Source organism: Anolis carolinensis, chromosome 2, assembly GCF_035594765.1.
Source record: "Anolis carolinensis isolate JA03-04 chromosome 2, rAnoCar3.1.pri, whole genome shotgun sequence".
In the NCBI taxonomy this organism is placed as follows: Eukaryota; Metazoa; Chordata; class Lepidosauria; order Squamata; family Dactyloidae; genus Anolis; species Anolis carolinensis.
Window position 1 is genome coordinate 226,886,266 of NC_085842.1, and position 13,314 is coordinate 226,899,579.

Consider the following 13,314-nt stretch of genomic DNA (forward strand, 5'->3'; position numbering starts at 1 on the left):
CGTTTCATTCATAATTTCATAATTTTATGAAAGAGAAGAACACTCTTCCCCACACCTACCCCTTGGACTTATGAAATCCTATACCTCCAAAGACTTACTAACCCATATGTGCCCCTTCCCCATGCCATCTCTATGAATTCCTTATGAACTCTTTCCCCTCATGTATTTGTGAATTTTCATATTCTATGTACATGACTCACTGTTGTATGAATTTCAAATTGTTGGGCTAACTTCATGGATTGTGAAATCATGCTGCTTGAACCCTACTTCTATGTTGGATTCCCCAGATGTTGTGAACTTCGTTCCTATCAAATGTTTTCTATTGCTCATTTATATTGTTTATATCATTCATGATTCCCCTTTATGCAATGTCACCCACCTTTATGGATTCTCCTTTATCTACCTATCTGCCTATATGTATTTACACTCTTTGGGATCCCCAGAAAATATGTGTTTTTCCCTGCTGGGTTTATGTTCCGACTTTATTTATAATTTTCATTTTATCCCATATAATTGTCAGATCATGAAATCAAATGGGAAATATTACGACCCCAACCTGAACTCTAGCCCCATGACTCAGACCTCCCCTTCCCAAAAACAAAAGGATAATCTGCCACAGTTTAATCCCATCTCACTCCGATCGCATGGACAATATAGGGCGAGTCACCAAACTAAAGGTGACTCGCCCCCAAGGCAAACATTGTCACATCTCAGGCCAGGACGCCGCAGGAAGGCACCCTGTGGGGCCGTCAATGATGGCTCATCAAATCACCACTTCCCGTCTGGCACCCCAAAGACATATCTAAAATCTGTGAACGTGACAGGACCCCGGACATCCTTGATGGGTGTCATTAATTCCTTTAGAAATCGGCTGGGCCAGAATTAATCAGATATTTCCTGTCCGGTCACCCCATTGTCTCAATAGCTCCCGCCTCCTCCTCTCTGATTGGCCCGAGAGGGGACAAAAAGCGGCTCCCCATTGGGCCAGCAGAGCAAGGCGGGAAACGAAAGCCCGCCTCGTTCAACCTCTCAGCCTATCCGCGATCAGATGGGCAGGGAAGCGGGGCGGGAGATTCAAAGGGCTGTCAGACCGAAACATTGTATAAATATGGCTTTATTTGAAACATATGTTACGCTAGTAGATTGAATGATCGCTACTAGTGTCCATTCAGCTGAATCGCTCAATAAAAACTCCTTGGCGGATTTTTCCTTCAACTTGGCGGACCTTCTTCATTTCGGCTTCAGGTTGTATTGCGGCTTATATTCCTCTTTTGGCTTCGCCAGGGTCCGTTCCCTCAGGACCGGATCGGCTCTCTCCTTAAGGGGCCCGATCCCCCCAGAAACGCGGTCGACAACATAATTTGGCTTTACCACGAAGGGACTTGCTTGGAAGTTCCAAAAATCAATTTTTTTTAGGCTAAAATTCCAAGCGGCGACCTTGGTCCAGATATTCTGGGACAGGTTGGGGAGAGAAACGGCTGCAAGGAGGGCCCTCCGACCAACAATTTGACCTCATTTTCACATCCAAAATTTCCCTGGCAGCCCCTTTCTCTCTCCAGATCTGATTCAGGGTACTGAACAAAGGAGCCAGATAGGAGGAAGCAGATTTTTAGCTCCTCGAAGGAAAGGCGCCAACGTGAAACAGGGGACGCCCTGTAAAAATAAAAGGGAACCGGCCCCGTTGTTGAGACCCAGGTGGGAGGAGCCCTGGAGGTATTGCACTTCGGATCAGGGCTCGGTAACAAATTCCTGGTGAAACGCGGGAACATCTGGCGCTCGGGGGGCGTGTGAGAACAGTCTGGCTTGTAAGATTACAGGTTCAAGAATCGCAGGGTAGGGGAACGGTTGTGTTCCCGGGGCACCTGCGGATTCCACGAACGCCAGCCATCCAGTCTTGGTGAAGGGAACTCTCGGTAGGACGAGCTGACCTGGCCGGTTGGGTGAGTCGTTACTCCGTTAACTGTCAGGTACTGGGCAGAGGTTGAGCCAAGAATGGGTGCTTGTTCAGCACGTCCAGGGTGTCCCACCCCAGCAGACATCCCCAGGGATTCTCCATTGGGCAAGATCCTGGCCGATTGGGGTGGGTTTGCATCGAAAAACATGGTGCAGGCCAGGTTGGTCCAACTCTGCAAGCGTAAGTGGCCCCTCGTGGCCCTTGAAGGGGGAGTCGCTTGGCCTCCACATGGCAGTGAGGATGAGAGTCTCATTTTGAAACTCCAGAGCCATTGCCATGGGGAGGGCAAGTGGACCCAACTTGCTTATGCTGCAATGTTCATGGCCTTAAGCCAGAGGGAGAGTGGAAGGGGAGAGGGGGTCCAAGTCTTCCCATGCAGGGACGTGGGCTCCAAACCCACTCTCCTTAGAAGCTCCTCTCTAGACCTACTTCCCCTCCCGCCTCCACCAGAAGAGGAACTTCTGGAGACATTTGCTTACCCCCCACCTTACCAACCCAGACCCCCATCCCTCATCCCACCTCATCCCGCGCCCCCTCCCCCCGTTTTGAGCCCTGCACCGATCCAGAGCCCCCAAAGTGACCCTTCTAGGGAACCTCTGCTTCCCGGGATTCCCACTCTCCTAGACTCACTCTCCCAGCCCCCTACCCTCTCGCCCCATCCCCCTTCCGCTCCCCAGCCCTCTCCTTTCTCCCAGCCCCATCTCCCCTCCGTTTCCCAACCTCCCATTCCCCCTCAGCCCCCCCAATCCTCCCTTCTCTCTCCTCCTCCCAACCCCCCCATTCTCCAATCCTCTTCTCCCTCTCCTTCCCAATTTCCTTTTCCATTCTTTAATGGCTATCTTCCATACACGCTACCTAGAGGATCACCTTTCCCGATCCCAGACCCTCTCGTCTCTCAGACTTTCCACCCTCTATTGCTCCCCTCTGCGCCTCCTGCGGGGACCTCCCCCGTCTCTTCAGCACCCCCAGCTTCTCAAACCACCCCACCAGTCCCCCTAGCGCCCAAAAGACCCAGCCCCAACTTTCCCCCTTCCACTCCTTCGTCAGGAACTTCATCCCTCCCCCCTCAAAGGGTTTCCCAAACGCCAGAGGATCCCTTTGAGCCCCTCATCACCAAAAATAGCCTGCGGACCCGCCCCGCCACTGTAATGGCCCCTCTACGGGAGGTGGTCGGGGCAAGGGGAGACCCGGTCCTAATTCATGTCCCTTTCAGTACCACAGACCTCATTACCTGGAAGAAGACAACTGCACCACTTTCCCAGGACCCCTCAGAAATGACCGAACTTTTTAGAACTATTTTTCTAACCCATCGCCCCTCCTGGGCAGATGTTATGACTCTCTTGGGCTCTCTCCTTACTCAAGAGGAGAAGCGCCGCCTACTGGCCGCAGCTCAGGCTGAAATCATGAAGGCCGATGTAGATGACGGTAGAGATGCTGAAATTATTTTTCCAACAAAGGAAGACCCCAGTTGGGACTACAATACCAACGCTGGTATGATGTCTCTAAAGGCCTTCCATCGTGCCATCTTGGCCGGCCTGCCGTTGGTCTATCCTCGCCCCATAAACCTTTCTAAATACTATGACATAAAACAGACTCCGGAGGAAAGCCCCTCTGATTTTTATGATCGGTTATGTCGCACTGCAAAACAGTGGACACACATTGACCCCTCTGACCCCCGAAATGAATCCTCTCTAAATTCCCTGTTCATTGGCAGGTCTTGCAGGGACATTCGGCTAAAACTCCAGAAACTGGAAGGGGGAGCAGGCATGCCCATCTCCCAGTTAATCAACATTGCTTTTAAGGTGTTCCACAACCGGGAGGATGCAGCAGCCCAGAAGGAAGAAGATGACCGAGAGGCTCAAGCACAGGTCCAAGCAGCCAGTATGGTGGCTGCACTGGCAGAACGTGACAGGGGACGGGGAGTTGGGGAGAACAGAGAAAGGCCAGTTTGGAGGGACAGGGGGCAAGGAAGAGAACCACCAAGGGAATTCCGTTGCTATTACTGCCAGCAGAGGGGGCACTTCAAGAGAGAATGTCCCGATCTCAAGGATAAGGGACCAGAGAGCCGGGTCATGTGACTAGGGCAGCGGATCGTCTTGGCTCCCAGTGACCCGTTGGTGCCATTGAAGTTAGGAAAAAGAACTGTGGATTTCCTTCTAGACAGTGGGGCCACCCATTCAGTGGTCACCGAAGGGTTTCGGGGAACAGACATGGGAGCTAGGAAGACTCAGGTAGTGGGAGTCTCAGGGAAAGAGGCAGAGAGGTCTTTTCTCAAGCCCATGGAGTGCGAGGTGGGAGGAAAGACTCTGTCTCATGAGTTCCTGTACATGCCTGAGTGTCCAGTTCCCCTTCTGGGCCGAGACATCCTTTGCAAAATCAGGGCGCAGGTCACCTTTGGGCCAGAGAAGATCATCTTGGCTGTCCCAGAGGAGGAGGGGTGGAGGATACAGGCTCTCCTGCTTCATCAGCCCAGCCCCGAGGCTGACCTGATCCCTTTGGCCATTCTGGAACAAGTCGACCCTGTTGTGTGGGCCGATGGGATTCCAGGGAGGGCCAAGAACGTTGCCCCAGTCAAAATTGCCCTCAAACCAGACATCAGGCCCCCTAGGATTCCCCAATACCGCATCCCCCTCGAAGCCAAAAAGGGCCTCCAGCCCATCATTGAAAATTTTCTGAAGCACTCTCTGCTGAGAGAGTGCGCCTCCCCTTATAACACACCTGTGTTGCCAGTCAAGAAGCCCAACTCAGACGAATATCGCTTTGTACAGGACCTCAGAGCCATCAATGCTGTTGTGGTGGACATTCATCCCGTGGTGCCTAACCCCTATACTCTTCTTTCCACTATCCCTCCTTCCTGCTCTTGCTTTACTGTTCTGGACTTAAAAGATGCCTTTTTTTCTATCCCTCTGCACATAGATAGCCAAGAAATATTTGCCTTTGAGTGGGAGCATGTGGACTCGGCCAGGAAGGTACAGCTCTGCTGGCAGGTTCTTCCGCAAGGTTTCACCTGTTCTCCTACGATCTTCAGCCAAAGCCTTGCTTCGGAGCTGGACAGGTGGCCGGATCGGGACCAGGGGGTCCTTCTGCAATACATTGACGATCTATTGCTTTGTTGTGAGGATGTACCTACCTGTGAAAGACTTACCATCAGTCTCCTCAACTTCCTGGGAGAGGCTGGCTTCAAGGTCTCCAAAAAGAAAGCTCAAATCTGCAAGGACACTGTGCGTTACTTGGGGTTTGATGTCTCTCAAGGACAGCGGGCTCTGGGGCCGGAGCGGAAGGAAGCTATCTGTAAGGTCCGAGAGCCCAAGACCAAGAAGCAACTGCGGGGTTTTTTGGGCATGGCTGGCTTCTGCAGAATCTGGGTGCCCAACTTCGGACTGCTCGCCAGGCCTCTTTATGAGGCAACCACCGGACCGGAGACTTTCCTCACCTGGACCGCAGAATGCAGGACAGCCTTCGATGCCATCAAGAAAGCCCTCATGTCTGCACCAGCCTTGGGACTCCCTGACATGACCAAGCCCTTCTTCCTTTATGTTCACGAACGTCGGGGGGTGGCAGCGGGGGTGCTGACCCAACCTCTGGGCAGCGCCAAAAGGCCAGTCGCCTACTTCTCTAAGCGACTGGACCCCACCAGCCTCGGGTGGCCAGCCTGTCTTCGTGCCGTGGCCGCCACTGCTATGCTGGCTGAGGAGGCCCGGAAGCTGACATTGGGCCAACCAATGACTGTCTATGTGCCCCATAGCGTCCTGGCAGTCCTGGATGCTAAGGGGACCAACTGGCTGTCAGCAGGACGGCTCACTCGCTACCAGGCTTCGCTCATCGACCAGGGAGACCTCACCCTGGCCACCACCAACTGCCTCAACCCAGCCACCCTGATGCCCATCGAATCAGCCGAAGGGGACGACCAGGAGCCACATGATTGCATCGCCACCATTGAAGAAGTCTACTCCAGCCGGCCGGACCTCAAGGACCAACCACTTCCCCAGGCAGACTTGGAATACTACACTGATGGGTCGAGCAGTGTCCATCAGGGCGTGAGGAAGGCGGGCTATGCAGTTGTTACTCTGTGGGACACCATAGAGGCAGAGCCATTGCCAGCCGGTACCTCCGCCCAAAAAGCAGAACTCATCGCCCTCACCAGAGCTCTGGAGCTGGCAGCAGGAAGGACTGTCAACATCTACACAGACTCTAAGTTTGCCTTCAATGTCCTGCACGCCCACGGAGCCATCTGGAAGGAGAGGGGACTGCTGACCACTGCAGGCAGCCCAGTCAAGCACCAGGCAGAAATCCTGAGGCTGTTGGACGCTGTCTGCAAGCCCACTGCTGTTGCTGTCATCCACTGTCGGGGACACCAGGTAGGAGACCAGGACGCTGCCAGGGGAAACAGGAGAGCAGATGCCGCGGCTAAGGGGGCCGCCAACCAAACGCCCACCTTCCAGGGAGCCCTCATCCCGGACACCACCATCACCAGCCTCCCTCTGTATGGAACTGTGGACGATGAGTTTGCTAGGAAGGAAGGACTGACACAGGATGGGGGTTGGTGGAAGGACAGCCAAGGCCGTCTGCTCCTCACAGATCCCCTGATGCGTGAAGTGGCCCTCCGCCTTCACAAAAGCACCCACTGGGGTCATGATGCCATGCTGGAACACCTCAGATCCTTCTTCATTGGACCACGCATGGCCCAACAGTCTATCTGGGCCTGTAAGCGATGTCTCCTCTGCCTAAAGAACAACCCCAAGATCCAGAAGAAGCCAGAAGTGGGGCATCTCAGGGCAGGACTGCAGCCAGGACAGGTATGGCAGGTGGATTTTGCTGAATTGCCCTCCAGTAAGAAGTACAAATACCTGCTGGTGTTTGTGGATTGCTACAGCGGGTGGCCTGAAGCTTTCGCCTGCTATACTTGTACGGCCAAAGAGGTCACTCAAGCCCTCCTCCATGACATCATCCCACGTTTCGGCCTGCCCCTCTGCATTTCTTCGGACAACGGGAGTTCTTTCATCTCCAAGGTCACCCAACAGGTCTCTCGGGTCCTCCAGATCCGGTGGGACTTGCATTCCAGCTGGCACCCAGAAGCAAGCGGCAAGGTTGAAAGGATGAACCAAACCCTTAAGAGACAAGTGGCGAAAATCTGTCAGCAGGCTAACCTACCTTGGCCAGAGGCTCTTCCACTCGCTCTCACTCGAGTCAGGGCTGCCCCTAGGGGCAAGTTAAAATTAAGTCCTTTTGAGATTCTTTATGGTAGACCTTTTCCTTCTTCCCAGGTTCCCTTGAAGGCTGAACACCTACATGAGGTGGGCTCCGAAAGCCTTAGAGCTAGGCTGTCTTCTCTTACCTCTGTCCTCTCTTCTCTAAACAGGTACCTACTCTCCCACCTTCCTGTCCCCTTGGATGCTCCAGTCCACGACTTTTCCATTGGAGATTGGGTCTTCGTGCGGACGTGGCGACCGGAGCCTCTGACTGAGAAGTGGGTCGGACCTCACCAAGTCCTCCTGACCTCCTACACCGCTTGCAAGGTAGCTGGAATCCGTGCCTGGATCCATCACACCAGGCTTAAGAGCGCTCCTGAACCTGAGCCAGCCCCCACCAGCGGTGAGGAAGACAAAGATCTGTGGACAGCTGAGCTGGGAGACGACCTGAAGGTGTTGTTCCGGAAAACACCTCCTCAGGGACCGCCGCCCGCAAACTGTCCTGACCCACACCCTCCCGAGGCTCGGAGAAAGACCAAAAGCCAGAGACCAAAGCACAAGACCCTCTCCAAGGACCTCTCCAAATTCCATCCTTCTAGCACCACGGGAACACCCCCATTTGGACCTACAAACATTTGACAGCTCGCTTTGACAGCTGTCAAATCGGCCCTCACTTCAACCCCCCCCCTCGGAAGAATTAACGCCGCGACTGGGAGCTATCCAGCGTGCTGAATCGGGAGCCGTGAGTTCTAATTTTCCCCCTATTTTCCTCTCCCTGCTCTTTCCTATCCCCCTTGCTGGTAGCTGTCCAAGGTACTTAACCCTAGAAAATGCTAACCCTCACTCTCATCTTTTCTCTGACTTTCCCTGCCAGTTCTAGCCCGGTATTGTATGAGTGGCTTTCTTCTAAGGTAAACTTCTGGCAACAGTTGGCCACAAAAGCCTTAAATGTCTCAGATTTTTGCCTGTCCAGTGGAGCCTCAGCCACAGACCTGTTTTCCACCTGTTTAATTGGCATTCCAGAACCTCTGGAAATTTTTAGAAATTATACCATGTTCCAAGACATCCCAAAGGATATGTCTTACAGAGACCTCTCTAACTGGGGAAGAGTCTCCATGGATAGGTTGCCTGGCATGGCTACCATCCGCCTTGCCCATGTTCCTCAAGCAGAAAATTGTTTTCAAATACCCACCTGCATCGGTGAGTGCCATCAGCTTCCCATTGACAACTCTCTAAATTGTACACATATAGAAAAACTGTCTCATTTGAATGCCCATTTGGTCCTGCCCCCAGGATGGTTTTTCCTGTGTGGACAGACAGCCTATGGTTATCTACCTGCCAATACCTCCATGGGGAATTGTGCATTGGGTAGGCTGTCTCTTTTTATGCCCTCCAAGAACGACTTAGAGTTGGCACACTCTTTGGGTCGGAAGGCAAGATCCATTCAGAACTTGGACCCGAATTGTGATCCCTCAGTGGTATTAAAAGGCATCCCACAATTTGTGGCGGCTGCATTGTTCACTCCTGGAGTGGCCTCAGCCATGAATTATAGGGCCATAAAGCATCTGGCCTGCGCCCTGGTCAAAAACATCAATTATACCTCTCAAGCCTTGGCATCAGTGGCAAAGGAAATGCATGAGCTGCGGGAGGCTGTATTAGATAACAGGGCAGCTATTGATTTCCTCCTATTGAAAAACCACTATGGCTGTGAGAGTGTAAGGCACATGTGCTGCTTTAATTTGACAGACCAGACTCCTATGATTCGTAAATCCATCGAGGGTTTGAATGATTTGGCCTCAGGAATTAAGGAGACGACTGGATTCGACCTTAGTTTTCTAACCGACTGGCTCCCTTCTTTAGACTGGTTGAGGAAAGGTTTTCTCCTCTTTCTAGCTGTAATCCTTTTCCTTCTAATAATAAGCTGTTGCTGGTCGCATTTGCCCGCTCTGTTCCAAATTTGTCGCAAAAAGAACCATTCGAACCCCTCTCAGCAGATGGCCATGCTGCCGCTAAGAGGTTATAACGCTTATGCGGTAGGGCAGGGGCGAAATAGGCTACGCCCATCTCGCCCCGCCCTCCCGAGTGGGGGTATGATAACCGTCGCCCCCGCTTTCAAATTGATTTGAAAACGCAGCAGAGAGTTCCATAGATTACTCTCCGAGAGAACGGAGCGGGACCGCAACAGACCATTATTAAAAGATCTTTTTTTCCTTCATTTTCCCTTTCCCTGAACTATGTAACAAATCCCCCCAATAAAAGTAGCATTTATTTTAACAGTAACACTCTCTATCTGGTTATTTTGTATCTCCCTCTGACTCCTTCCTTTTTGCATGCGGTTTCTCTCCCTCCCGTCCTTTAACTCCGGCTGAGGTTCTCCGCCATAGATTAACATGGCGGACGATATAAATTGGCTCATATCTCTATCAAAATTACCCCTAGAACGCTCCTCTTTTAGTCTTAACCCTTTCTAAGGCTCCTGACTCGAAGACAACCAGCAGACCCGGAATCGGTCCAGTTTTCGGCATCTCAACAGCTGACTGTCAAACGGAACCGCGTTTCTTTCCAAGCCAAGTTGCTGCTTTATCCCGGGTTTTTCTCTCCCCGCGACTCGCGGAATGGTTCTCCCTGGCCCCTTTCTGTGAAATGGGGATGGGGGGATCGCTCTCTCGCGGGGGAGACATAGTTCACCGAGGACCCTCACCCTCTACAGCTGCCAAGGGATGCCCGGACGGGGGCCCTCCACGTTTCATTCATAATTTCATAATTTTATGAAAGAGAAGAACACTCTTCCCCACACCTACCCCTTGGACTTATGAAATCCTATACCTCCAAAGACTTACTAACCCATATGTGCCCCTTCCCCATGCCATCTCTATGAATTCCTTATGAACTCTTTCCCCTCATGTATTTGTGAATTTTCATATTCTATGTACATGACTCACTGTTGTATGAATTTCAAATTGTTGGGCTAACTTCATGGATTGTGAAATCATGCTGCTTGAACCCTACTTCTATGTTGGATTCCCCAGATGTTGTGAACTTCGTTCCTATCAAATGTTTTCTATTGCTCATTTATATTGTTTATATCATTCATGATTCCCCTTTATGCAATGTCACCCACCTTTATGGATTCTCCTTTATCTACCTATCTGCCTATATGTATTTACACTCTTTGGGATCCCCGGAAAATATGTGTTTTTCCCTGCTGGGTTTATGTTCCGACTTTATTTATAATTTTCATTTTATCCCATATAATTGTCAGATCATGAAATCAAATGGGAAATATTACGACCCCAACCTGAACTCTAGCCCCATGACTCAGACCTCCCCTTCCCAAAAACAAAAGGATAATCTGCCACAGTTTAATCCCATCTCACTCCGATCGCATGGACAATATAGGGCGAGTCACCAAACTAAAGGTGACTCGCCCCCAAGGCAAACATTGTCACATCTCAGGCCAGGACGCCGCAGGAAGGCACCCTGTGGGGCCGTCAATGATGGCTCATCAAATCACCACTTCCCGTCTGGCACCCCAAAGACATATCTAAAATCTGTGAACGTGACAGGACCCCGGACATCCTTGATGGGTGTCATTAATTCCTTTAGAAATCGGCTGGGCCAGAATTAATCAGATATTTCCTGTCCGGTCACCCCATTGTCTCAATAGCTCCCGCCTCCTCCTCTCTGATTGGCCCGAGAGGGGACAAAAAGCGGCTCCCCATTGGGCCAGCAGAGCAAGGCGGGAAACGAAAGCCCGCCTCGTTCAACCTCTCAGCCTATCCGCGATCAGATGGGCAGGGAAGCGGGGCGGGAGATTCAAAGGGCTGTCAGACCGAAACATTGTATAAATATGGCTTTATTTGAAACATATGTTACGCTAGTAGATTGAATGATCGCTACTAGTGTCCATTCAGCTGAATCGCTCAATAAAAACTCCTTGGCGGATTTTTCCTTCAACTTGGCGGACCTTCTTCATTTCGGCTTCAGGTTGTATTGCGGCTTATATTCCTCTTTTGGCTTCGCCAGGGTCCGTTCCCTCAGGACCGGATCGGCTCTCTCCTTAAGGGGCCCGATCCCCCCAGAAACGCGGTCGACAACAGTATCACCAACATGAAATGTTTGGAAAGCTCGTAGTTAGCCCCCATCTATGGCCTCTTCTGCTCAGCTGTATAAAATTCACATTATCTGCTTTGAACTGGATTATATGGCAGTGTAGACTCAGATAATCCAGCTCAAGCAGCTCGGTGTAGATGCACCTTATGCTGTTATGATTCCACATAGAATCATAGAATCCTAGAGTTGGACGAGACCTCATGGGCCATCCAGTCCAACCCCCTGCCAAGGAGCAAGAAAATCACATTCAAAGCACCCCCGACAAATGGCCACCCAGCCTCTGGTTAAAAGCCTCCAAAGAAGAAACCTCCACCACACTCTGGGGCAGAGAGTTCCAGAGCCAAACAGCTCTCACAGTGAGGAAGTTCTTCCTAATGTTCAGGTGGAATCTCCTTTCCTGTAGTGCCATGGTTCCCATCTATGGAATTTTGGGATTTGCAGTGGAGTGAGGAATTATTAAACCTCTAAGCAAGAGAATTCCTCATGGCGTGCCAGGCTACAAACCCCAGGATTCACAGAGGTTGCCATCATGATATTTGAAGCAGAATCACACTAGAATGATTTCATGTGAAAGGGCATAATACTTCCCAGTCTTGAATATTGGAAGCTTGTATCTCCTGTACACTTCGTTCAGGTCATTACTTCCCCCTTTTACATTTTCATAACAGGTAGCCGTGAGTTGCATACTTTAGCTCTCTGGGTCTGTATCCAAAAGAGTCCTCGCCACTTGGAAAAGTCCTGACGGATGGAAGAATGAAGTTTCAATTCTGGAGGTGTAATGTGATTTCTAAGCCTGTGTAGAAAGCACAATAAAGTGTTCACTGGCTTCCAATCACTTTAACTTGTTTTCTTCAAAAATTGATGTTCCCAAACTTTGAGGGTCACTCACTGCTGATAATCATAGAACATTTTATGGTGTGTGGAAAATGTCACAACAAAGAATATATCTTGATTGGGCAGCCCTAACAGGTGGATAGCAATCTAAGAAAAATCTCATAAATAGAAATTTTCCAATTAATCTGTGTTTGCATGTTTTCTGTCATAAAATGTGTGTGGTGAATTTCTACATTTCGGCAGCAAAACAAAAAAAGTATTTTTTTTATTTCTCTCTCTCTTCACTATTTTCATAGTTTAAGTAGTTAGTACACACATCCTCCACTGGAGTGCAGCAAGAAACCAATATTCACAAAACTTTGCTAGCTACTAATGTGTACCGTGTGTGTTAGTCTGGAGTCTTTGAATGTTTTTCAGAGAGTCTTTAATTATTTGTTCAGTAAATACTTCTAGATTAGACTAACATTTCAAGAATGTGTATTTCACAATATTTAGGCACGCAGATAGTAATTTTAGCTGTGGCAAAAATAGTATCACTGTGCATGATATGTTCAGATTTTTGATTCCAATGGATTACCTTGAAAAGCAACTAGTCATACCATGGTTTAAAAAAAAACCTGTATAACAAATAAAAGAGTATTTTTTCATAGTGCTTATACCATGTTTGTGACAATGATGTAAATGTGCAAAGCACCATCAGATCAATGAAATTGATTTAGTAGTTAATTTTTAAAATCTGGCATGTCTCAGAGTTCCCCTTTATCTTGGGGAAACTTGGGCTGGATCTACACTGCCTTACATCCCAGGATCTGATCCCAGTTTATCTGCTTTGAACTGGGTCATGAGTGTACACTGCCAGATAATCTGGGATAAGAAGATAATCTAGGATCAGATCCTGGGGCTCCTTCCACACAACTGAATAAAATCCCACACTATCTGCTTTGAACTGGGTTGTATGGCAGTGTAGACTCAGATAACCCAGTTCAAAGCAGATATTGTGAATTATCTGCCTTGATATTCTGAGTTATATATCTGTGTGGAAGGGCCCTGGGATATAGGGCAGTGTAGATCCAGGCCCCTTCCACACAGCTGAATAAAATCCCACATTATCTGCTTTAAACTGGGATATATGGCAATGTGGACCCAGTTAACCCAGTTCAAAGCAGATATTGTGGGGTTTTCTATCTTGATATTCTGGTTTATATGACTGTGTGGAAAGGCCTC